The sequence below is a fragment of the Phacochoerus africanus genome, chromosome X, assembly GCF_016906955.1.
Source record: "Phacochoerus africanus isolate WHEZ1 chromosome X, ROS_Pafr_v1, whole genome shotgun sequence".
Taxonomy (NCBI): Eukaryota; Metazoa; Chordata; class Mammalia; order Artiodactyla; family Suidae; genus Phacochoerus; species Phacochoerus africanus.
The window spans coordinates 8175172-8198252 of record NC_062560.1 but is presented as its reverse complement, the minus strand read 5'-3'; the positions used below and the strand labels follow the sequence as shown (position 1 = coordinate 8198252).

Sequence of the window (23081 nt, the reverse complement as noted above, 5' to 3'; positions counted from 1 at the left end):
CTCCAGACCTTGCGGATGTCTGGGGAGGGGCGGGGGCAGTGAGTGCCAGGTCACCTCCTCAGAGAACCCTGGTTCTCGAGGGGTCAGGTGCCACACAGGTCTTCAGATATTCATGCAAATGAAGGCCCAGGCTAGCAGCTTTTCTACAAACGCGTCTGTCGTCGGATGGAGGGCACCACTAAGGGCCTCCCTGAAAGCACCCATCAAATAAGGCCCTGATCCACCTGCTCTAAGAAGGGTAGCCACGGGCCGCGTGTGGCCCTTTAAACAAACGAAAATCAAATCAAATTTGAATTTCAGGCCCTCAGTCACGCTGGCCACATTCCAAGTGCTCAAGAACCACACGTGCTCGCCCAGCTGCTGCTCCTCTGGACGGCATGGATGGGGGACAGTGACACCTTCATGGGAAGCTGTACCGTGGGATGCCGCTCTGGGCGGTTCGCGCGTTCCCTACTGTCCAAGCGCCACGTGTGCTCCTGGAAGAGGAATGACCAGGAGGCAAAGTAACACCACGCACACCGGAGGGTCTAACTTTGGGGAAAGGACAGTAATTCCTCTTTTTTTTTTTCAATGGCCGCACCCAAACCACATGGAAGTTCCCAGGTCAGGGGTAGAACCCGAGCCACAACTGCAACCTATGCGGCACCCACGGTAACATCAGATCCTGTATTCCACTGCACCAGGCCAGGAAAGGCGCCTACACCACCGTATCGACCTGAGCTGCTGCAGTCAGACTCCTGACCCACTGCGCCACGGTGGGACCTCCCAACAACTCATTTTTTAAAATGTGGTTTTTAGGAGCTCCCTGGTGGCATAGGGGGTTAAGGATCCAGTGCTGTCCCTGCTGTGGCCCAGGTCACAGGAACTTCTGCATGCTGAGGGCACAACCGAAAAAAAAAAAAAAAAAAGGTGGTGGTTATTTTTCAAAAAGATTTAAAGAACTGGACTTCCTGTTGTGGCTCAGCAGTTAACGAACCCGACTAGTATCCATGAGGATGTGGGTTTGATCCCTGGCCTCGCTTACTGTGTTAAGGATCTGGTGTTGCTGTGAGTTGTGGTGCAGGTCACAGATGCGGTTCGGATCCCAAGTTGCTGTGGTTCTGGTGTAGGCTGGGGTGGCTACAGTTCCGATTTGACCCCTAGCCTGGGAACCTCCATGTGCTATGGGCGTGGCCCTGAAAAGTCAAAAGACAAACAAACAAAACATTTAAAGAACTGGAATTTCTACAAACTGACCCCTGGATCTTGGACAAGCTTGTAATTTGGAGAACTGTATTTTTTACAAACAAGAAGTTGAGAGAGAAGGTATTTTTTTTCCCCAAATTTTCATGCAGCAAATAAAAAATGTATAAACCTAGAAAATACCTAGCTTGCCAGAACTTACAGATTTGTGGGAAAGGAAAATGGTTGAAGCTACTTCAGTTATTCATCCGAATAAGATGTGTGGACCCATTTAGACAACCTGCTTCATCTCATCATGGAATCCAATCTTTGCCGACCGGCCTGGTCCCCGTTCCGTGCTCCTGGAATTGACTGGGTCCACCTACAAACCTGTTCCGAGATCACCCGCCTTTAATAGGCCTGGAATCTGCCCCAATGTGGAGGCCCAGGGCCACGGTCTGACCCCTGGGGACAGCACATTCATGCATCCTGGTCCCCAATCCAGGGGAGGACACGGTACCTTCTGAACATGAAATAGCCCTACTGTGCTACCCTTGGAGTGGGGTGCTAAAAAGATCCAAACACATTTGGAAGTATACTTATCTTAAAAACCTTAAAAAAATAAACATTTTCATCTTATAAACCTCCCTTTGGAGTTCCCTCGATGGCGCATAAGGACTGGTGACATCTCTGCAGCACCAGGACACAGGTTCAATGTCCAGCCCGAGAAAAGTACAATCTTCCAAGACTAAACCAAGATGGAATAGAAAAGATGAATGGACCCATCGCAAGAACTGAAATTGAAACTGTGATTAAAACACTTCCAGCAAACAAAAGTCCAGGACCAGATGGCTTCACAGGCGAATTCTATCAAACATTTAGAGAAGAGCTAACACCTCTCCTTCTGAAACTATTGCAAAAAATTGCAGAGGAAGGGATACTCCCAAACTCATTCTATGAGGCTACCATCACCCTGATACCAAAACCAGACAAAGACTCCACAAAAATGAAAACTACAGGCCAATTTCACTGATGAACATCGATGCAAAAATCCTCAACAAAATACTAGCAAACCGCATCCAACAATCCATTAAAACGGTTGTACATCATGATCCAGTGGGATTTATCCCAGGGATGCAAGGGTTCTTCAATATCCGCAAATCCATCAGTGTGATACACCACATTCACAAACTGAAGAATAAAAACCATATGATCCTCTCAATAGACAAGGAAAAAGCCTTTGACAAAATCCAACACCCATTCCTGATAAAAACCCTTCAGAAAGTGGGCATAACAGGAACCCACCTCAACATGATAAAGGCCATATGTTACAAACCCACAGCGACCATCATTCTCAAAGGTGAAAAGCTGAAAGAATTCCCGCTGAGATCAGGAACAAGACAAGGACGTCTGCTCTCGCCACTACTCTTCAATATCGTTCTGGAAGTCCTAGCCACAGCAATCAGAGAAGTAAAAGAAATAGAAGGAACCCAAATTGGAAAGGAAGATGTAAAACTATCCCTATTCGCAGATGACATGACACTATACCTAGAGAACCCTAAAGACTCTACCAGAAAACTGTTAGAGCTCATCCACGAATTTGGCAAAGTCGCAGGATACAAAATGAATACACAGAAATTGATGGCATTTCTATACACTAACAATGAAAGAGCAGAAAGAGAAGTTAGGGAAGCAGTCCCGTTTACCATCACATCCAGAAGAATGAAATACCTAGGAGTAAACCTACCTTAAGAGACCAAAAACCTGTTCTCTGAAAACTATAAGCCACTGATGAAAGAAATCAAAGATGACACAAACAGAGGGAAAGACGGACCATGCTCGTGGACTGGAAGAGTCAATATTATCAAAATGACTATACTACCCAAGGCAGTCTACAGATTCAATGCAATCCCTATCAAATTACCAAGGACATTTTTCACAGAACTCAAACAAAATATGTTAAAGTTTGTGTGGAAGCACAAAAGACCCAGAATAGCCAAAGACATCCTGAAAAAGAAAAATGGAGCTGGAGGAATCAGGCTCCCGGACTTCAGACTATTCTACAAAGCAACAGTCATCAAAACCATATGGTACTGGCACAAAGACAGAAATATAGATCAGTGGAACAGGACAGAAAGCCCAGAATTCAACCCACACACTTACAGCCAACAAATCTATGACAAAGGAGGCAAGAAGACACAATGGAGAAAGGACAGTCAGTTCAGTAAGTGGTGCTGGTAAAACTGGACAGCCACATGGAAAAGAATGAAATTAGAACACTCCCCAACACCACACACAAAAATAAACTCGAAATGGATGAAAGACCTAGATATAAGACCAGATACTATCAAACTCTTAGAGGAAAACACAGGCCAAACACTCTCTGACATAAACAACAGCAACATCTTCTCAGATCCACCTCTTAGAGTATTGACAATAAAAACAAAAATAAACAAGTGGGACCTAATCAAACGTCAAAGTTTCTGCACAGCAAAGGAAACCCTAAACAAAACGAAAAGACAACCCACAGGATGGGAGAACATCTTTGCAAGTGAATCGGCTGACAAGAGATTAATCTCCAAAATTTATAAACACCTCCTACAACTCCATACCAAAAACAAGCAAATAAACAACTCCATCCAAAAATGGGCAGAAGATCTCAACAGACAGTTCTCTAAAGAAGACACACAGATGGCCAAGAAACACATGAGAAGATGTTCAGTGTCACTCAGTATTAGAGAGATGCAAATCAAAAGCACTAGGAGGTACCACCTTACACCAGCCAGGTACCAACTTACACCATCATCAAAACGTCTACAAACAATAAAGTGCTAGAGAGGGTGTGGAGAAAAACAAACCGTATTACACTGTTGGTGGGATTGTAAATTGGTGCAACCACTGTGGAAAACAGTATGGAGATGCCTCAGAAAACTAAAAATAGAACTGCCATTTGATCCAGCAATCCCACTCCTGGTAATCTATCCAGAGAAATCCATAAGTTGCAAAGACACGTGTACTCCGATGTTCATCGCAGCACTATTTGCAACAGCCAAGACATGGAAACAATCTAAATGTCCATTGACAGAGGAGTGGATCAAGATGTGGTCCATATACACAATGGAATATTACTCAGCCATTAGAAGGAATGAAATCCCGGCATTTTTAGCAACATGGATGGACCTAGAAATTATCACGCTAAGGGAAGTCAGCCAGACAATGAGACACCAACATCAAATGCTATCACTGACATGTGGAATCTGAAAAAAGGAGACTGAACTTCTTTGCAGAACAGATGCTGACTCACAGACTTTGAAAATCTTATGGTCTCTGGAGGAGACAGTTTAGGGAGTGGGGGGGATGTACTTGGAAATCCAATCCTGTAAAATTGGATTGTGATGATCATTGTACAACTACAGAGGTGATAAATTCATTTGAGTAAAAAAAAAAAAAAAAAAAAAAGCCCAGCCCGGTGCAGTGGGTTAAAGGATCAGGCATTGCTGCAGCTGCGGTGTATGTGGCAACTGTGCCTTGGATCTGATCCCTGGCCTGGGGACTCCATAACTCCGTATGCCTTGGGACACCCAAAATAGAAAACAATAAAAGAACAACCCCTCCCTTGATTATTTCGATGGCAAACAGCTCCCTGGGTCATTTTGATCCTGACTTCACATGTATCCACAGAAAACCCAACACAGGAAATGTGCAGAGAAGCATGAAGCACGCTTCACGTGGTCAAACAGTGGAGTCAACCCGTGTCCATCCACTGACGACGGGATGGACAAGGCAGGGTCTGTCTGCCCCGTGAAACAGTATCACTTGGCCGTACAAGGAAGGACACGCTGACACAGGCCACGACGAGCATGCACCTCGAAAAGATTCTGCAGCCTGAGAGCAAGCCGCCAAAGGCCACACGTCCTGCAAGTCCATTCACAGGAAATGTCCCCAAAAGGCAAAGCCAAAGGACAGAAAGAGGACTGGGGCTGAGGAGGGGGAGGGGAAACGGGAAGGGACCGCCACGGGTAGGGGGGCTTTTCCGGGGCGACTGAAAACACTCTCAAGTCAGACCGTGGTGACGGCTGTCCGGCGCTGTGACTCCCCGAAACCCCATCAGATCCCACCCTTGAAAGGAGCGAATTCGGCAGTATGTGAATTATACCCCAAGAGAGCTCCTGGAGAAGACGGCGTGGCTAAGGCAGTGACAGTCCACCCAGGCTGGGGTCCGAATTACAAAATGCACCAAACACAGCTCCTTCCTGCTCTGAGACAGGGTCCGGCCGGCCAGGGCCCAGCACGGGATGTTGCCACTCAGGAAGAGAGGTGGGCTGGGGGCACTTTGAGAGTCGCTTCTGCAGTATCCACAGAAGCCAACATTTTCAAAATTGTTTCTGCACTTTCGACAAGGAACACACTTCCTCCTGGCGGGTGCCGAGCAGACACGTGGGGGCTCGACGTTCGTCCCGGCCAAGGCTCCAGAGGCAAGTCACCAAGCAGACCTTCTTCTTGTGTCTTTGCATCAGGCACAATTATTGGTGCACTGTGACCATCAGCTCAAGTCAAAAAAGGGATTCTAGCGAGTTCCCGTTGTGGCTCAGGGGGTTATGAATCCGACTAGCATCCATGAGGACGTAGGTTTGATCCCTGGCCTTGCTGAGTTAAGGATCTGTGTCGCCATGAGCTGCGGTGTAGACTGCAGACTCAGTTCAGATCCTGTGTTGCTGTGGCTGTGGTGTAGGCTGGCAGCAGCAGCTCTGATTTGACCCCTAGCCTGGGACCCTCCATATGCCATTGGTGCGGCCCTAAAAAGTGCATGCCCACGTGCGCGCGCACACACACGCACACACAAAAGTGATTCTAGGAGTTCCCGTTGTGGCTCAGTGGTTAATGAATCCGACTAGGAACCATGAGGTTGCAGGTTCGGTCCCTGCCCTTGCTCAGTGGGTTAAGGATCCAGCATTGCCGTGAGCTGTGGTGTGGGTCACAGACACGGCTCGGATCCCGAGTTGCTGTGTCTCTGGCGTAGGCCGGAGGCTACAGCTCCAATTCGCCCCCTAGCCTGGGAAACTCCAGATGCCGAGGGATCGGCCCAAGAAATGGCAAAAAAAAAAAAAAAAAGAAAAAGTGATTCTAAAATGCGTGAATTCAGCCGCCACGGCCAAAGCCCCTGCACGGCTCAGGACGCCCCACTCCATCTGCCCTCTTGAGGGAGTTGCTGCAGGAAGGGGCACCCCTTCCAGGGCCTGAATGCAGGCTCTCGTGTGACACTCATAACTGAACTGTCCCAGGAGACACTCGTGCTGACAAAGAAAGAGACTTCACTGGGAAGGGGCGCCGGGCGGAGTGCAGCCGGTGCGGGAGCCCAGGAGAAGCGCCTGCCATGCGGCTCCGCAGCCTCCGGTTTTATGGGAATGGGGTTCCTTCCCAGGTTGTCTCTGCCCAGTCGTCCTCCTTGGCCCCTACGTGCGCCGGCTCAGGGAGCTTCTCGGCGGCGCAGGCACCGCTCAGCCAAGACGGATCCCAGGAGGCTGGTGGTCCCTGCCTCCTACTGCCCCCGCCCCATCCTCCCGGGGAGTCTTCCGGGCAGTGCCCTCTTCCTCCTCAGCAGGGCCTCCAAGGCGGGCCGTTTCCATCGCTGGTCCCCTCACAGGGGACCTGCGCTCGGCCTGGCCGACACAGAGCCTGGGGCGAAACAGCCCTCCACCTCCCGAGGACCTGCTCTGGCCCCTGGGCCCCCAAAGTCCCTTGGGGAGGGTGGAGCCGCTCTGCCCTCCCCCGGGGGGAGCCGGGCGCTGGGACTCCGAGCCCCGGGACCGGGCCAGAGCTGGCAGGTCCCAAGAAACCCAGCCCTGAGGGACTTCATGGCACATCAGGTCACGCCCGCCCCTGCCGGCCGGGGCCCAGGACTCCCTTCTTCATGGGCCAACAGCTCACCGCAGCGGCAGAGCGGAGAGGTTTCGAGAGCCACGAGTCCATCTGCTCCCTGCCTGGCTGAGTTTCATACGAAATGAATATTCTACCTCCATCCGCTGACAGAGACGAGCAGCCCCAGAGAGCAAAACGACAATATTCTGTGGAAGCCAATCAACCCTGTGAAAAGACCCCGCCGAAATCACGGGCCGCCTAAGTTTGGTGTTTCAGAGGAACGTACATTTTGTGAGCCAAACGCTCTGTGGTCACACAGGAAAAACGTCTTTAAAGGGAGTGAGAAAACATTCAAGGTCAGGAAACAGGCAGCCTCTTATCCCTGCTACATGCAGTGCCGCCAAAGAAAAAGGTCTGTGGACGAAAGACGGAAAGAAACCAATCACGTAATTAATTGAACAAAGAAACTGTACGTTAAAGCGCAAATCATCCTTAAAATGAATCGGCAGCATAAAATGAAGACGAAATGCAGCCTAGGGTATAAACAAGGAAGAATCTTCCTGCTGTGAGGATCTGCCTTGCAAATGAAGCTTTTCTTTAGGTTTACAAAATAAAAAGCAGAGGACAGAGCCTCATTTAGTCAGTTCGGAAAAGCGAAAGGTACTGTATGTTTCAAAAGACAGTAAAAATGCCACCAGAGCATTTTGCTGAGGAAGGTGATCTGCTACAGATAACATACATTTGTAACACATTTCCCCATATTTCAAGGCACCTACTTCAAGCTCCAAGTCGGCCCTTACGTTGCCCATCCCAGGCCAAAGATGCACCAAATGTTTGTGCGGCACCCCTAGCAAAACCGTACCTGCTTGAATCTCAGCTCCTTCCCTAAACACGATATCAATTCTGTTCTCCTATCTCGCATCACAAATGTCAGAGAAACTCATTCCGACGGTCCTGTGTAAATAAAGTTAGGAACTCATCAGAGCTGGAAAGACACCCCTGGGAGTCCACGGCACTTGCTTTAGGATTCAGTCCCGCAACGCCGTGCCAGGACAGAAGCAGATCCCAGCAGAGAGCCCTGATTTCTGCAGCTGATACTTAAGGTACAGACACCCTGCAGAATAATCAAGAACGCTTTCCCGTGAAGACGCCATCAGGTTGATTGCACCGTGTCTCTCAAAAGTTTATACACACAGAGCCAGAGTTTTACACTTTGGCAGAGAAGTCCAGTCTCGGGAGGTGGGAGGAGGGACACATCTTCAGGGACAGTGGGGACGGTCATCCACTGTGCTCCAGACCTAAGGAGGAGGAAGACAACAAGGCAGGACCCGGGCCAGCACGGGGCGCATTCTCAACACCTCTGCTCCCCTTCAGAGCGTTTCGGCTAGTGCTCACTCCTCTGGAAGCTGAAGGGAACAAGGCAGGTGAGATGAACACACAAGCCCATCTCGGAAGACAGGGCCCAAGTCAGCAGAGAATTCTGTGAATGGCACTCGACGTGTACGAGGAAGATTCCGGAGCTTTCTGTGTGGGTACAGGATAATTTCCCCACTCGCCACCAGGAATCACTTGCTAGTCTAAACAGCAGTCACACGCCAGACGAAAAGGGATCCAACGTTAAAATATTTCTTGGTAAACCACTCAATTATCCATCATTGGGGGAAGGGATGAGCAAACTATGTGCACATGGAGTATTATTACTCAGCCACAAAAAAAGGAAACCGCCCCTGACACATGCAACACCACCACGGAACCGAAGACATTATTCTGGGTGAAATAAACCTGGCTCGAAAGGACAAATGCTACCTGATTCCACTCATATGAGGTCCTTCAAAAAGTCACATGGTGAGAAAGTGGAACCGGGGGCGCCAGGGGCTGGGAGGGGGGGTGCAGAATGTTAGTTTGAGAAGCTGGACAAAGTTTTGCACACGGAGGGTGGTGGTGCAGCACAGCAACGTGACGGCGCTTAATGACCGTGAGCTGCACATTTTCAAAGACCAACGAGGTCGTGGTATGCATGTCTCGTTACCGTAAATTCCATAATTATTCCGAGTAATAAAACCCAGAATTTCTATTGACCAAAAAAACCCAAATTATGTACACTATTCTCCTTTTTCAGTAGAGTGTATCGTAAATAAAATTGAAGTGAATTGATGGCTGTGAATTTACACAGACCATTATACTGTCAAAAATATATCTCTTTGCCGTAGGTGCAGCTATGTATATATGTGTGTGTGTGTATATATATATATATAATAAGTAGAAAGGAGAACATAATTTAGTTTTTTTTTTTTGCTTTTTAAGGCCACACCTGCTGCATATGGAGGTTCCCAGGCTAGGGGTCAAATCGGAGCTACAGTTGCCTGCCTGTGCCTTAGCCACGCCAGATCTGAGCCGCGTCTGGAACCTACACCACAGCTCATGGCAATACTGGATCCTTAACCCACTGAGCGAGGCCAGTGATTGAATCTGCAACCTCATGGTTCCTAGTCGGATTTGTTTCTGCTGCACTATGGAACGCCTAGGCTTTTTTTTTTTTTTTTTTTTGCTTGTGCCTATGGTACGGAAGTTCCCAGGCCAGGGATTGAACCTGAGCCACAGCAGTGACTTGAGTCACAGCAGTGACTTGAGTCACAGCAGTGATGACTTAACCCACTGGGCCACCAGGGAACTCCAAGGTATATTCTTTGCTAAGTGTGTCCTCATGTTGGGCCTTGGGGGCATCGTAGTAGGAAGATCCAGACTCCTTACCCTGGTGCTTCAGAGTCAGTGCCAATGTCTCTAAACTACCGTGAGAGAGGTGGAGGGCCGGTTCGAGACATGGAAAGTGTGGGGCCAAGTCCCAAACCAGCCAACCGCAGACTACTGGCATTTGGGGCCAGGTAACTCTTCGGTGTGTGGGGGGTAGGGGAGGCTGTCCTGTCCACTGCGGGATGTCCAGCAGCATCTCTAGAGCCAGCATCACACACATCCCAAAAGTGACAAGCTGACATGTCTTTAGATTTTGTCAAGTGTCCCCTGGGGGTAAAAACTGCCCCCAGTTGAGAACCAGTCTTTAAACCCAGAAAGAGATCTTTGGGAAAGAGATCTTTCGCCCACATTTACAAAGAAAAGTCAAAAAGAAACACTTTAGAAAAACAACACACCTTGATTTGGTATAAGAGCAGGAACTAGCCAAAGAAGAAACCGCTCATCATTTTCAGGTCCCTTGACAGGGAGATGCCAGAGCCAAGTTCAAGAGTTTATCCTTGAGTTTAATGAATCAGAACTGAACGTCCATGTGGGCCGAATTCCTTCGTGAAGAAACTCACTACACTTTCAGTCCACCAGCCTGGACATCACGGCTGCCGACGACCAGCAGCACGGGTTGGGAGGGGGGGAGGAAGAGCTTCCCCGGGAAAAGGTTTCCGTACAAGCTGCGGGGAGGGGGCGTCTCCGCGTTCGGGGTTATTCAAGAAGACAAACGCTGTCTGAAAGAGGAGAACTCTGGGAAAGTCTGAAGCGCAGGTTGGCAGGAGGAAGGAAGGGGGATCCCGCCACCAGACGGCACCTCCTCAAGGATTTTTCATCAGCTGAGACCACACAACACGTCACGGCTCTGCGGGGTTATCTCCCCGGGCTCGCGTCTTTAAACCAACCAGCCAGCTACGGTTCCAGGGCCCCGGGACACTTTGTGGCTTTTGCTAAGACAAATGGGCAACACCTCACTCTACCCCAACACCTGCCTGCCACAGGCCACCACGTGTACTAACTTAGGATATGACCAACCCCCACACCCGGGCTGGTCTTCAACACGGTCGGATGAGGTCTGCAAAAGACGCCCTTTTGGAGTTCCTGTTGTGGCTCAGTGGTTAACAAACCCAACTAGCATCCATGAAGACATGGGTTCAATCCCTGGCCTCCCTCAGTGGGTGAGGGAGCCGGCGTTGCCATGAGCTGTGATGTAGGCCACAGACGTGGCTTGGATCCCGCACTGCTGTGGCAGCTACGTCTCTGATTCGACCCCCTAGCCTGGGAACCTCCGTGTGCTGCGGATGCGGCTCTAAAAAGACCTTGTTACAGTGTCCTGTTCTCATTCATTCTAACGGGGACCTGTGTTGGCTCCGGGGAACCACTTCTCTCAGAGGCTCGGCTCCTGCTGAATCCCGCTGCTTGGTCATCTGTACCGCCCTCGGATTTTATGAACAGAAAGGAACTGGGGAGAACTGGCCACCCACTCCAGTTACCAGGACCCCTCCGCCCCTAAAGTACAGCCGTCAGAGATAAAGGAGAAGGCAGGAGGCAGGCACCTAGAAGCAGCACCCCCAACACACACCCACCCCCTGCAGCAGGGGCGCAGGCAGTGCATTCCGGGGTTCTCAATCCCGGCCAGGCTATGAGTAAGGAACGGGGTGGGGGAAGGGCTGGAGGAAGCGCAGGAACATGCCGTGACTCCACAACGTGCTCGGACAAGGTCGTGAAGCAGGGACTAAGTTCCCATCGCACATCGTACAGGATCCCACCAGCTTCCCAGAAGCGTCAGAGTGCGGGGGATGCAAGCAGGAGGGTCTCCTCTCACTCCTCCGTCCGTGCACTGATGGCAACAGGACAAAAGGGCAAGAACATGGGGAGCTCGGCCTCTGGCTGCTGGATGGACCCAGTCGTGACCGAAGCCCACGGCCTGTGAGGGCGGCTCCTGGGGATGCAAGCACGGGCAGTGGCTGCAGGAAGAAGCCAGGCGGTTCTGGGTGTGCGCTCCACGGAGCTTCGATTATGAGCTAACAACCCCTCCAGGGCTCTCCCGGGCCCCAGCTGCAGGTGCGACAGAAGGCTGCCTCCCTGTCTCTCCTCCGTCCCACGCGGCACCCTTCGGAGAGGAGGCCGCGCAGCAGGGGGTGTGGGCGTGGCTCCTCACGCGGCAGGACCCCACCCGCAGGGGCACCGCTGGCAGCCCAGCCCTGCCCTTGCTGCTCCTCCTCTTCGACAGGGGGGAGCTCAGTCTCTACATCCGCTCGGCTAGAACTCTCTTCTGAGCAGGGTCCTGGAGCAGGAAGGGGCCCCAGGCCACCTCTGCAGTTTCTGTGGCTCCAGCCAGCTACGGGATGCGGAGAACGTCCCAGGCTGCCCACTCGCGTGCGGGGGGGGGGGGGGGGGGGGGGGGGGGGAGGCGGGCTCCCGCCATGCATTGCTGCCCGGCGCCCGGGGCGCTTGCGCCACAGCGCCCTCATCTGGACAACAGAAGCGACAAAGTCAATGACCCCCGCCCCCACCCGACGGCCTGACGGAAGAGTGAGAATGGAAAACAGTGTCTGGCTCACATAAAAACCCGTGCGTGGATGCTCGTCACGGCAGCTCTACCGGAACAGCCCCGACCTGGAAAACTCCCAAACGCCCCGCTCCCCCCCCGGTGAGTGTCAGGTAAATAAAAAGCGGTCCCCCAACCGTGGACCACTAGTCAGCGTTTAAGAGGCTGGAGCTGCTGATACACAGTACCTGGGGAGGGCGGGGGCTGCAGGTGGGTGACCATATGCTGCAGGAGTCCACTGATGGGTGGTTCTTGAAAGGACACAATAGAGAGATGGTTCTAGAAGCCTGTGGTTGCCAGGAGGGGAGAGGGTGACGGTACAGAGGATGCATAAGGAGTGTCCCCTGTGCTGAGGGAACAGTTCTGCGTCACATGACTGTGGTGGATGCTTGAATCTACACGTGACTGTACTTCATCCACTGTCCACACGCACACAGATAAAAACTGCTAAAATCCAAGATAGGGTCGGCATCTGTGCCAGCAAGGCCAGCATCAATTTCCTCCTTTTGATAAGGCAGTATCTTCACATAAGATGTGCCCACTGGGGAAGGCAGAGGAGGGGTGCCTTGGAACGCCCCGCACCCTGTGTGCCACTTCCTGCGACTCTAACATTTCAAAACAGAGCCTTCAAAAGTAACAGTGTCTGGTGAACGGCAGCCACACACACAGAATGCGTACTACTCTTACTGAAACACAGCATGGTGGAGTTCCCGTTGTGGCTCAGCGGGTTAAGAACCCGACTAGGAGCCACAAGGAGGCAGGTTTCATTCCTGGCCTCGCTCAGTGGGTTAAGAATCCGGCGTTGTTGTGAGCTGTGGTGTAGGTTGCAGATACAGCTTTGATTCGACCCCTAGCCTGGGAACTTCCATATGCTGCAGGTTCGGCTGTAAGAAGAGAAAAAAAAAAGGAAGGAAGGGAGAAAGAAGGAAGGAAGAAAGAAAGGCAGCATGGATTAACATTCAATCCAAATAAGACAAGCTTCAATTTAAAATGCCACAAAAAAAATTTTTTGTCATTCAGTGGAATAGTATTTGGCAATAAAAAAGAAGGAAGGACCAACACACGTTATGACATGGATGAACCTTAAAAATGGGACAGGAGTTCCTGTCATGGCTCAGTGGTTAACAAACCCGACTAGCAACCATGAGGCTGCAGGTTCGATCCCTGGCCTTGCTCAGTGCGTTAAGGATCCGGCGTAGTCGTGAGCTATGGTGTAGGTCGCAGATGTGGCTTGGATCCCACGTTGCTGTGGCTGTGGTGTAGGCTGGCGGCTATAGCTCTGATTCCATCCCTAGCCTGGGGACCTCCATATTCCACGGGAGCAGCCCTAGAAAAGGCAAAAAGACCAAAAAAAAAAAAAAAAAAGAAATGGGACACTGGGTACAACACGCCCATCCCCAAGAACACACAGTGTATGATTCCACCGACAAGGACCCCCCCCCCCCGAAAGGAGCACACGCGTAGATACCCAAGGGAGGTTGGGGGTGGGCAGAGGCTGGGAGGTGGGACTGGGCAGCGACTGTAACGGGGTGAGAGCCTCTGGGGACCGATGAAACGCTTTCAAATCGGCTGTAACAACGGCAGCGGCAGCGGCACTCTGTGAATGCACTGAAGACCCCCGAACTGCGCACTTCAAACGGGTGATCTGTGGGCGACGTACGGCTCCAGAAAGCTGTTAGCAAACTGTCACACGGCAGGTGTCATCTAAGTATTCTGCTGTAATTCACCCCTCTTTCCCCAACGGTGGGGGGCTGGTTCTCAGAGTCCCCGTTGGGGCGCTTTCTGTTCCGGCGGGGAGAGCAGCCCTGAGGTGTGTCCAGGAAGATGCACACGGCGGCTCCCAGGCTAAGAGCATCAGACGCAGCCTCCTATGGCCGCTGGGTAGGCAGCGTCAAGTTCAGAGGCCTCGCCTTTTCCTTATGCCTCTTGGGCCCCCTCAGCCCACATAACTGCCCTGCATTCCAACAGGCTAACTTAGCAACTCCCCCCTAAAAAAGAAAAGCTCTCTTGTTCCTGCCTCCTCGCCTCAGCCCATAGGCCCTGGCCTATAAGGCATTTCTTCACCCCTGCGCCGCCAAAGCCAGCCCAGGCCTCCCTGTAAAGAGGAGGCGGCTTCCTCCTGTCTCAGCTTCTGCCGCTCAGGCTTCCTCGCATTCGGCACCGTCCATGGGACCCCCTTCCACACCAAGGCCCTGGCGCACCTGTCGTGCTTACCCCCCCACCAAGACCCCCCCCCCACATCTTCGTGCAGGAACAGCGCAGAACGGGCATCCGAGGGACGCGTGATTTTCACAAGGGGCCCTCAAGAGGGTGGTCCTGACCCGGGTGAGACCCGGGCCTCGCTGGAAACGGGCTGAAACACAACAGCCAAGTGGGGGCTCCAGGTGGCCCTGCTCTAGGTGAGTCTGGGTTCTCTCCTGCCCACAGCCCCTGGGGGGGCTCAGAAAATAGGGAGACCCCTCCCTGGGGCCTGGAGCACAGGCCCAACAAGGTTCTCATGGAAAATTCTGACTGCTCCCCAGGCAGGGACATAGCTGCTGCCGTTTCCCAAACACATGCCCAGAGGCACATACAAGACGCGCACGGAGCCTGGAACAGACCAGAGTCAAAAGCCTCTGCTGCTTATGCATCAGCCGGCGGAGGAAAAGCACCTGACACGTACATGGTAACAACAGCAGAAACAGTGCTTCTCGGGAAAGCTTACACACTTCCTTTTCTTTGTTTTGGGCCACACCCTCCACATGCAGACGTTCCCAGGCCGAGAACTGAACCCTTGTCACAGCACTGACCCAAACTGCTGCAATGACAATGCCAGGTCCTTCACCTGCTGAGCCACAGAAGAACTCCACACACACCCGAATGACCACGGCCACGGCCCCTTCCGAAAATTTCTCATCTCCAGACGCTAAATAGGAAAGGAGTTGGTTATGAAACTTCTGGTTAGCAAATAACTCCTTTACAAGAAGCCTCGAGAAGGCACTGGTTCCAGTTCCTAGAGCCAGTACAGTAACAGGGCATGTTTAAGGCCAGAAACTACAGAGAGGCTGACAGGAGGCTCATTACGTTAGAAGAAATGCATTTTACAATTTCACTTACTCAGAGCCAAATGCAGGCAAATCCCTGCCTCCTTCGAGCGCTCCTCTTGAGGCCTGTTTTCTGTCTTCAGTTACCTGTCAATGCAAAAAAGACCCAAAGTGAGGCCAAAAAAAGGTCAACGAAAACATCTCCCATACAACCTGCAGGGTTCCAGAAGCACGGAGACGTCTACGAAGCTGAGATAAGGATGGCCTCGGAAGGCGGAAAACCACGGTCGGTGAATTTCGGGCTCCCGTCTCTGGGCAACGCGCCCAATGAGACGGCCCCGCGCATCTGTTCAGAACTCTCACGACCTCCAAACCCTCTCACGACCTCTGAACCCGGTACGGTGACATCACAGGGAATTCAGTCCCTGAAGCAGCTACCCGGGGCTCACCTGACTAGCGTCCACCATCCCGAAACGCGAGTAGTGCACACACAGCGCTTTCCAGACTCAGCACAACTCAGCCCGTTTTACTGAGATGAACACGTCCAGCCCTGGGGAACGTGGACACGCTGCCCAGTGCTGCTCTGGCGTCGGGGACACTCGAGGTCTGCGGTCCCCTGGCACTCACCCACCCAGTGAGGAGGGGCACGCGGTAAGGGAAGCGACAAGAAGCGAGGAAGGAAATGCACAGCGAGACCTCTGAAGAGAAGCGATGCCTTCACACCCGGCAGTGGCAGAGCCGGGACCCCCGGACAAGGAGCTGAGTCAGCGCCAGGGGCTGGAGCTCCACGAGGAGGGAGCCCCTGACCGGACGACGGCCGGCCGCAGCAGCCAGGGACAGCGGGTCCCAGAGCACAGACGACCTGCAGCCCTCGGGAAGGAGTCTGACCCCTTCTTGTTCTTTCTTCACCCAGCGCCAGACTGAACGAGGAAAGACAAGCGGACCATCCTTCTTTAAAACCCCTGCGGGGCTCCTAGGGTGCTTCCAACAAAATCCGAAGAAGCTCTCGGCCAGCAGAGGCACCCAGGGGGCTTGCCCGGTGCCAGGGGAAGACGGGAGAGGAGACGGAGACCACGTGGGCTGGGGGGCGTTCCAGGGTCAGACGGAGGAAGCAAGGACGACCCCGAGGTTCAGGGCTTGAGCAACAAGTGGAAGGCAGAGCCCCTGCCCGGGACGCGGGAAGGCGGAGGGGAGGAGAAATCAGAGTGTTACTCTGCAACGCTGCTGGCTCTCCAAGCGGACTGCTACCCACGTACTGAAACACCCAGGTGTGAGCAAGTGGGAGACGCCACAGTTGGAGCCAAGTCCGGGCCATCTGTGACCGCTGAGGCTCTGGGCCCAGATGGCAGGGTCTGCACGCGGTGGGGTTCCTCACTCTTGGCACTGGGGCACCTGATCAGACCACTCTCTGCCCTGGGGAGGCCGGGTGCGCCGCAGCACGCGGAACAGCATGCCGACTCTTCCCACGAGATGCCGGTACCAACCCCCATCCTGCCGAGCGGTGACACCCAAAACTGACCCACGGTGCCCAGTGTCACCTGGAAGGCACACTCACCCTTTGGGAACCATTGGTCTCAAGATTATCATGCAACGTGAAGTCAGAGACAATATGACACGCCATCACTGATGTGTGCAAGCTAACAAAATGATACAAACGAACTTATTTACAAACAGAAACAGACTCACAAACATAGAAAACAAACTTGTAGTTAGCAAAGGGCAAAGAAGGTAGAGCAGGGGTAAATCAGCAGTTTAAGATTAGCAGATACCCACGACTGTACATAAAACAGACAAACACCAAGGACCTACTGTACAGCCTGTGGGAATCATATTCAGTATCTTGTAATAACCTGTAATAAAAATACAGGAGTTCTCCTTGTGGCTCAGCGCAAATGAACCTGACGAGTATCCATGAGGTTGTGGGTTCCATCCCTGGCCTCGCTCAGTGGGTTAAGCATCTGGCAGGGCCACCATCTGTGGTGTGGGTCATACATGGGGCTTAGATGTGGCGTTGCTATGGCTGTGGCATAGGCTGGCAGCTGCAGCTTTGATTAGATGCCTAGCTTGGGAACTTCCATATACTGCAGGTGTGGCCCTGAAAAGCAAAAAAAAACCTAAGAAAAATATGAAAAAGAACAGATTTTATATATCATATAAATATATATCATAAAATAAACAAATAAAAGACTGTAAGCTGACCCTCTAACCCTGAGAAGAAGGATGTGGTCAGTGGGGCAGAGAAGAGGAGAGCAGCAAGGAGGGAGGAAACCCAGAACGCTGTGCTGTCCCTGGCTTCTAGTGACAGCTGTCTCTCAAGCATCCGGGCAAGAGTAGCACACACCTGCTGCTGAAAGAGAGGACAAGGAGGACATCCTGACAGGATGACAAGGAGTCATGTGCCCCAGCCTCTCTGCACCTGCCGGGCTCCTGCAAGGAATCTGGGCAGATCACAGAGGAGGCGGCACCCTCGCTGGCGCACCAAGTCTGGTGAAGCAGAGAAAGGGGCTCCCGATTGAGCGGTGCTGGAGGCCACGCACGGGGATGCGCTCATGGTGTGTGGGCAAGAGGATGCTGACAGCAGCCCGCGGGAAGGCTGGTCGGTGCAGAGAAGGGGGCTGCCCCATCCAGCGGGGGAAGAAGAGGTCACCCCACCAGTATGGCTCCGCTTTTTGGGCGACACATGTAAGAACAGGTGGTGGTGCCTGCCAGTTTGGGGGTCACCCCAATGACGAGAGCTGGGGGCCCTCTCTTTCTGACCTGCTTCACCCACACCTCCTAACCCCCTGGTAGGCACAGTCTGGACCATCAGGACCGGGGCTAAGCAGCACCTCGGGAGACGATAACAGACACCACACGTCCTGCCTGTCTCCGTCTTCATCTCCCCTAAGCTTACGAGGAAGGGCCCGCACTCCCAGCAGAGCACGCCCAGCACGCTGAACTTGCAGAGCTCCGTGCAGCTGCTGACACAGGCGGGCCTCACCCACGGCGCTGTTCCGTCTTCCTCCCACAACCTCCTGTGCACATGCATTTTATACATATATATACATATATATTTTGTCTTTTTGCCATTTCTTGGGCGTCTCCCGCGGCACATGGAGGTTCCCAGGCTAGGGGTCCAATTGGAGCTGGAGCCGCCGGCCTAACGCCACAGTCACAGCAACGCAGGATCCGAGCCGCGTCTGTGACCCACACCACAGCTCATGGCAACGCCGGATCCTTAACCCACTGAGCAAAGGCAGGGATCGAACCCACAACCCCATGGTTCCTAGTCGGATTCGTTAACCACTGAACCACGACGGGAACTCCTCTATTTTTTTTTAATGGAAAAAGTTTTTAAAAAAGAAGAAGCGCAGAGAGTTACAGACCTCACTTTGCTCCTAATTAATTATAAGAAACTCTCACTGGACCAGAGATTCCTCAGCTGTGAAATGAGGGTCTTAAATTATTTATGAGGTTTCATCCACATCAGAAAAAAAAAAAAAAATCTAAGGAACCATTTTCCTGTTGACTTCCTCTGTACATTCTAAGGAAAAACACCTTGCAAGGAAATGAACCCAGAACCTGCCAAAGGTACTGGGGGTGGGGGAGTGGCGGGAGAGGAGGACGGCATCTCTCTGTCAGGCAGCCAGCTGAGCACAGAAATTCATCCAAGGGGGGCCTTTGTCCCCTGAGGCTGCCATAAATACGAACACTTCCACTGTGGAGAAATGCAAGGGGTACCATCGTGAAAATACTGTGCAAGATCTCGCCTATGTTTTCCAAAGCCACTGAGCTTTCCAGAAGAGCTGAGTGTCCTCCTGAGTCCTCTTCTCTTTTTTTTAGGGAGCCCGGAGCCAGGGGCTAAGCCTGGCAACACGGCGGGGGGGGGGGGGGGGGCGTCACGGCGCCCCGAGATTTCCCAGCCACTTCACTTGATCGGGACCGGTTCAGGTTCCGGGTGATGAAGCTGCTGTTTCCAACACTGACCGGCATTTCGACACAGGGAGACGACGCGGGCCCTTATCAGACCTGAAGTCAGCGCTTCTCAAATGAGGCTGCTGTTGGCCCCCACCCCCACCCCCAGGGGACACTGGGCAACGTCTGGAAACATGTTTAAGTTATAAGGACTTGGGGAAGAATGTCACTGGCATCCACTGAGGCCAGGGAGGCGGCTCAACCTCCCGCATCCCACGGCACGGCCCCCTTCACAAAGAAGGACCCGGCTCAACCGTCAATAGGGCCAAGGTGGAGAAACCCCAATGGAAAGCAGCCCAAAAGTTCCGTGATTTTACAGAAGGTATATACTACTTGCTCTTTTCCAAACCATATTTATTCAGAGTAATACACATACACGGGTGAGGCAAAGACTCCTCCTCCTCATTGCAATCTTCCTGGCACCATCGACCCCCTGTTCTATTTCCCAAAGCAACCACTTTCACATCTTAGAATTGGGGTTTGTGTCACTGGTGGTGTTACCTGGTATGGATTTCCATGATTCTACATAAACTGCTTATCATACATGCTTTTTTTTTTTTTTTTGTCTTTTTGCCATTTCTGGGGCCACTCCCGCGGCATATGGAGGTTCCCAGGCTAGGGGTTGAATCGGAGCTGTAGCCACCGGCCTGTGCCACTGCCACAGCAATGCAGGATCCGAGCCGCGTCTGCGACCTACATCACAGCTCACGGCAACGCCGGATCCTTAACCCACTGAGTAAGGCCAGGGATCGAACCCGCAACCTCATGGTTCCTACTAGGATTCGTTAACCACTGAGCCACGATGGGAGCTCCTGCTTATCATACATCCTATTCGCACCAGATATTAGTTGATTTTCTCACATATGGATGAGGATTTGGGGTCTTTTTCAGGTCCCATCACCAATCCTGCACCTACCCTCCCACATTTTCCAAACAGTATACAATTTTGGGGGTTAAATCTCAACTCCACACCTACTACTCCAACAACAGAATGGCACCACTGAGCAAGCAGCAGCAGTATTAAGTCCCTTTGTCTGAAACTCTTAAATTTTCCTGGAATTACTAGTTGCCTCTGTGTTTGTTTTCTTTGATAATTCTTCCATCACAGCACACCCATGGCACGTGGAAGTTCCCAGGCTGGGGGGTCGAAGTGGATCTGTAGCTGCTGGTCTACACCAAAGCCACAGCAATCCCGGATGCAAGCTATGTGTGCCATCTACACCACAGCTCATGGCAACATCAGATCCCCGACCCACTGAGTGAGCTTAGGGATCAAACCTACATCCTCATGGATGCTGGCTGGGTTTGTTTCTGCTGAGCCACAGTGGGAACTCCACTCCACGGTCTTTCAAGTCAATGTTTCACTCAGACAGTTTGTCAGCTCTGTGTCAGTCCCACCCTCCTCCTGCCCCCCGATTATGTACACACCAGACCTTCTTCTGGTCTCTGCTGCGTGTGTGCCTGTCAGAGTCAGGTCTGCTCAGAGCAGATGCCCTGAGACCACATTAAGAGTCTTTTTTTTTTTTTTTTTTTTTGCTTTTTAGGGCTGCACTTGCAGCATATGGAGGGTCCTAGGCTAGGGTTCCAATCAGAGCTGCAGCTGCCGGCCACAGCCACAGCCACAGGGGATCTGGGCCCCATCTGCGACCTACACCACAGCTCACGGCCATGCTGGATCCTTAACCCACGGAGCAAGGCCAGCGATCAAACCCACATTCTCGTGGATACTAGTCGGATTCATTTCCACTATGCCACAACGGGGCCTCCCACAAGAGAATCTTGAGAACTTCTGCCTCTTTCTGTTTCCGAGATTCCCCAATCTCCCCTTTTCTTGGTTTACTCTCATTTTGATGGGACACATCCTCTGGTAGCTTCCTAAGTTCTGCTGGCATCCTGAGCACGTACCGACACCTATGTGACCCTAGCAATTGACAACGAGCGCACGCATGACTTCAAAATTCTGAGCGAAAATAAATTTTCATAGAATTCTAAGCTCAGTCTGTTTTCTGGCTTAAGAAATGTGATGTCATTCGGATTCCAGATCCTTCAAAGGAGTCTGTTAAATGCACAAAGTGCTGAGATACTGCCTTTATCCCTGATTTTCTAAAATGACATGATGCTGAGCCTTCTCCATGCAGTAAGTTTTTTGGAAGTGCTTAATTTTTATTCACAGTTCTCGTCACTTGGTTTGAAATTATTCTCCAGATCTGAGAGGTTTTTTTTTTTCCCCCCTCTCTTCCCTGGAACACCTCTGAGGCAAACATCTGAATGTTATTCATCATCTCTCGTCGGGCTGATAAAACTTCCTGCCCAGGAGTTCCCGTCGTGGCTCAGTGGTTAACGAATCCGACTAGGAACCATGAGGTTGTGGGTTCGATCCCTGGCCTCGCTCAGTGGGTTAAGGATCCGGCGTTGCTGTGAGCTGTGGTGTAGGTTGCAGATGCAGCTCAGCTCTGGCATGGCTGTGGCTGTGGCGTAGGTCGGCAGCTACAGCTCTGATTCGACCCCTCGCCTGGGAACCTCCATATGCCCAGGTGCGGTCCTCACAAAAGACAAAAAACCACACCAAACCTTTCTGCTCTGTATCTTCATTGTCCACTGAAGCATCATTTAGCCACACGTGATCACTGAGCGCGTGAAATGTGGCTGCTACAACTGAGGAGCTGACTTTTAAATTGTACTGAATTTGACTTAGGTTGAATAGTCACCCAGGGCCAGTGGCCTCCCTCTGAGACAGCCCACATCTGAAGACTATCTTGACAAAGGGGAAAAAAAAGGCAAAAACCAAAAAGGAAGACCAGCGACTTCCGCCGTGACCCAAGATGACATTAAACCCAAGTTCAGACCAGAAAACTGAGGGCAATTTCTCACTCCTCGCGGAGGCTCTTTCCACACGAGGGCCTAGGACTGACTGCCTCCCGGCCTCCTCTCCGGTAAGAAGGCGAGGACCTGCCAGGATGGGACCACACACGCACAAGCATCCCTTTGCACCACGCACGGAAGTTATCCCATCCGGGGGGCAAACAGCGCAGCCGCGCCCCCTCTTTCCTCTGAGGGGAGAGAGGAAGACACTTCACGTCACAGCAACGGGAGCGGCCCTTGCGATGTCACGGCGTCAAGGAGCATCGAGGCAGGAGCGATCCGAAGACACCAGGGACTGGCAGCGCTAAGGTGCTGATGGCGACTTTGTTGAAGGCCACCCCAGGACGACGGTCAGGGGGCCTCGGCCTGGCACACGTGGGGGCACAACACGGTTCGCCACACGCTTTGGCGAGAAACGCCGCCTCTGCGCCCAGCGGCGCTCCCTGGCCCTCGCTGAGCAGTCAGTCCTGCCCGCGTTTCCTCGTTCAGCGAATGTCACCGACACCACAAATGGGCAGCCAGACACTGTCGCCACAACGAGAAGACAGCAAACAGAAGCAAAGCAAAGCGCTCAAGTCCTATGCTCGCGGCACAGAGGCAAGCAGCCTGCGGCGCCCTCAGAATCCCGGGGAAGCGCCTGGGAAGGCTCCGGACACAGCGAGGCAGCCGCCGAGATGCAGGGGTGCCCCGCAAACGAACAGCAGGGTTCTGACCCAAAGAACCGCGCGATTCTTTCTGCAACTGCGAAGACGACGAAGCACACTCGAGGTCCGGGGAAATGCCTACGCAGGAAACAGCACTCCTCTCTGATTTAAGGATCAACGCGGACACAGAGTTTCTTCGGCGACTCTTCGGATAAGTCATTTAATATCCATTTGTTCCCGCAAAATGACACTTTGTCACGCCTGTAGGTTTTACAAGGTCACTGTAAAAGCATG

The 23081-nt window shown here is 52.3% G+C and overlaps 1 protein-coding gene across 4 annotated transcripts in view; it reads right to left on the bottom strand.

The window, feature by feature from the left end:
* The window catches only part of TBL1X (transducin beta like 1 X-linked), a 244773-nt gene that overhangs the window by 142264 nt on the left and 79428 nt on the right, over positions 1-23081 (bottom strand). For all 4 annotated transcript variants that reach the window (XM_047764411.1, XM_047764412.1, XM_047764410.1 and 1 more), the window contains exon 2: positions 15401-15474. The gene's annotated coding sequence lies outside the window, so the exon portion shown is untranslated. The remainder of the gene's footprint in view (positions 1-15400; positions 15475-23081) is intronic.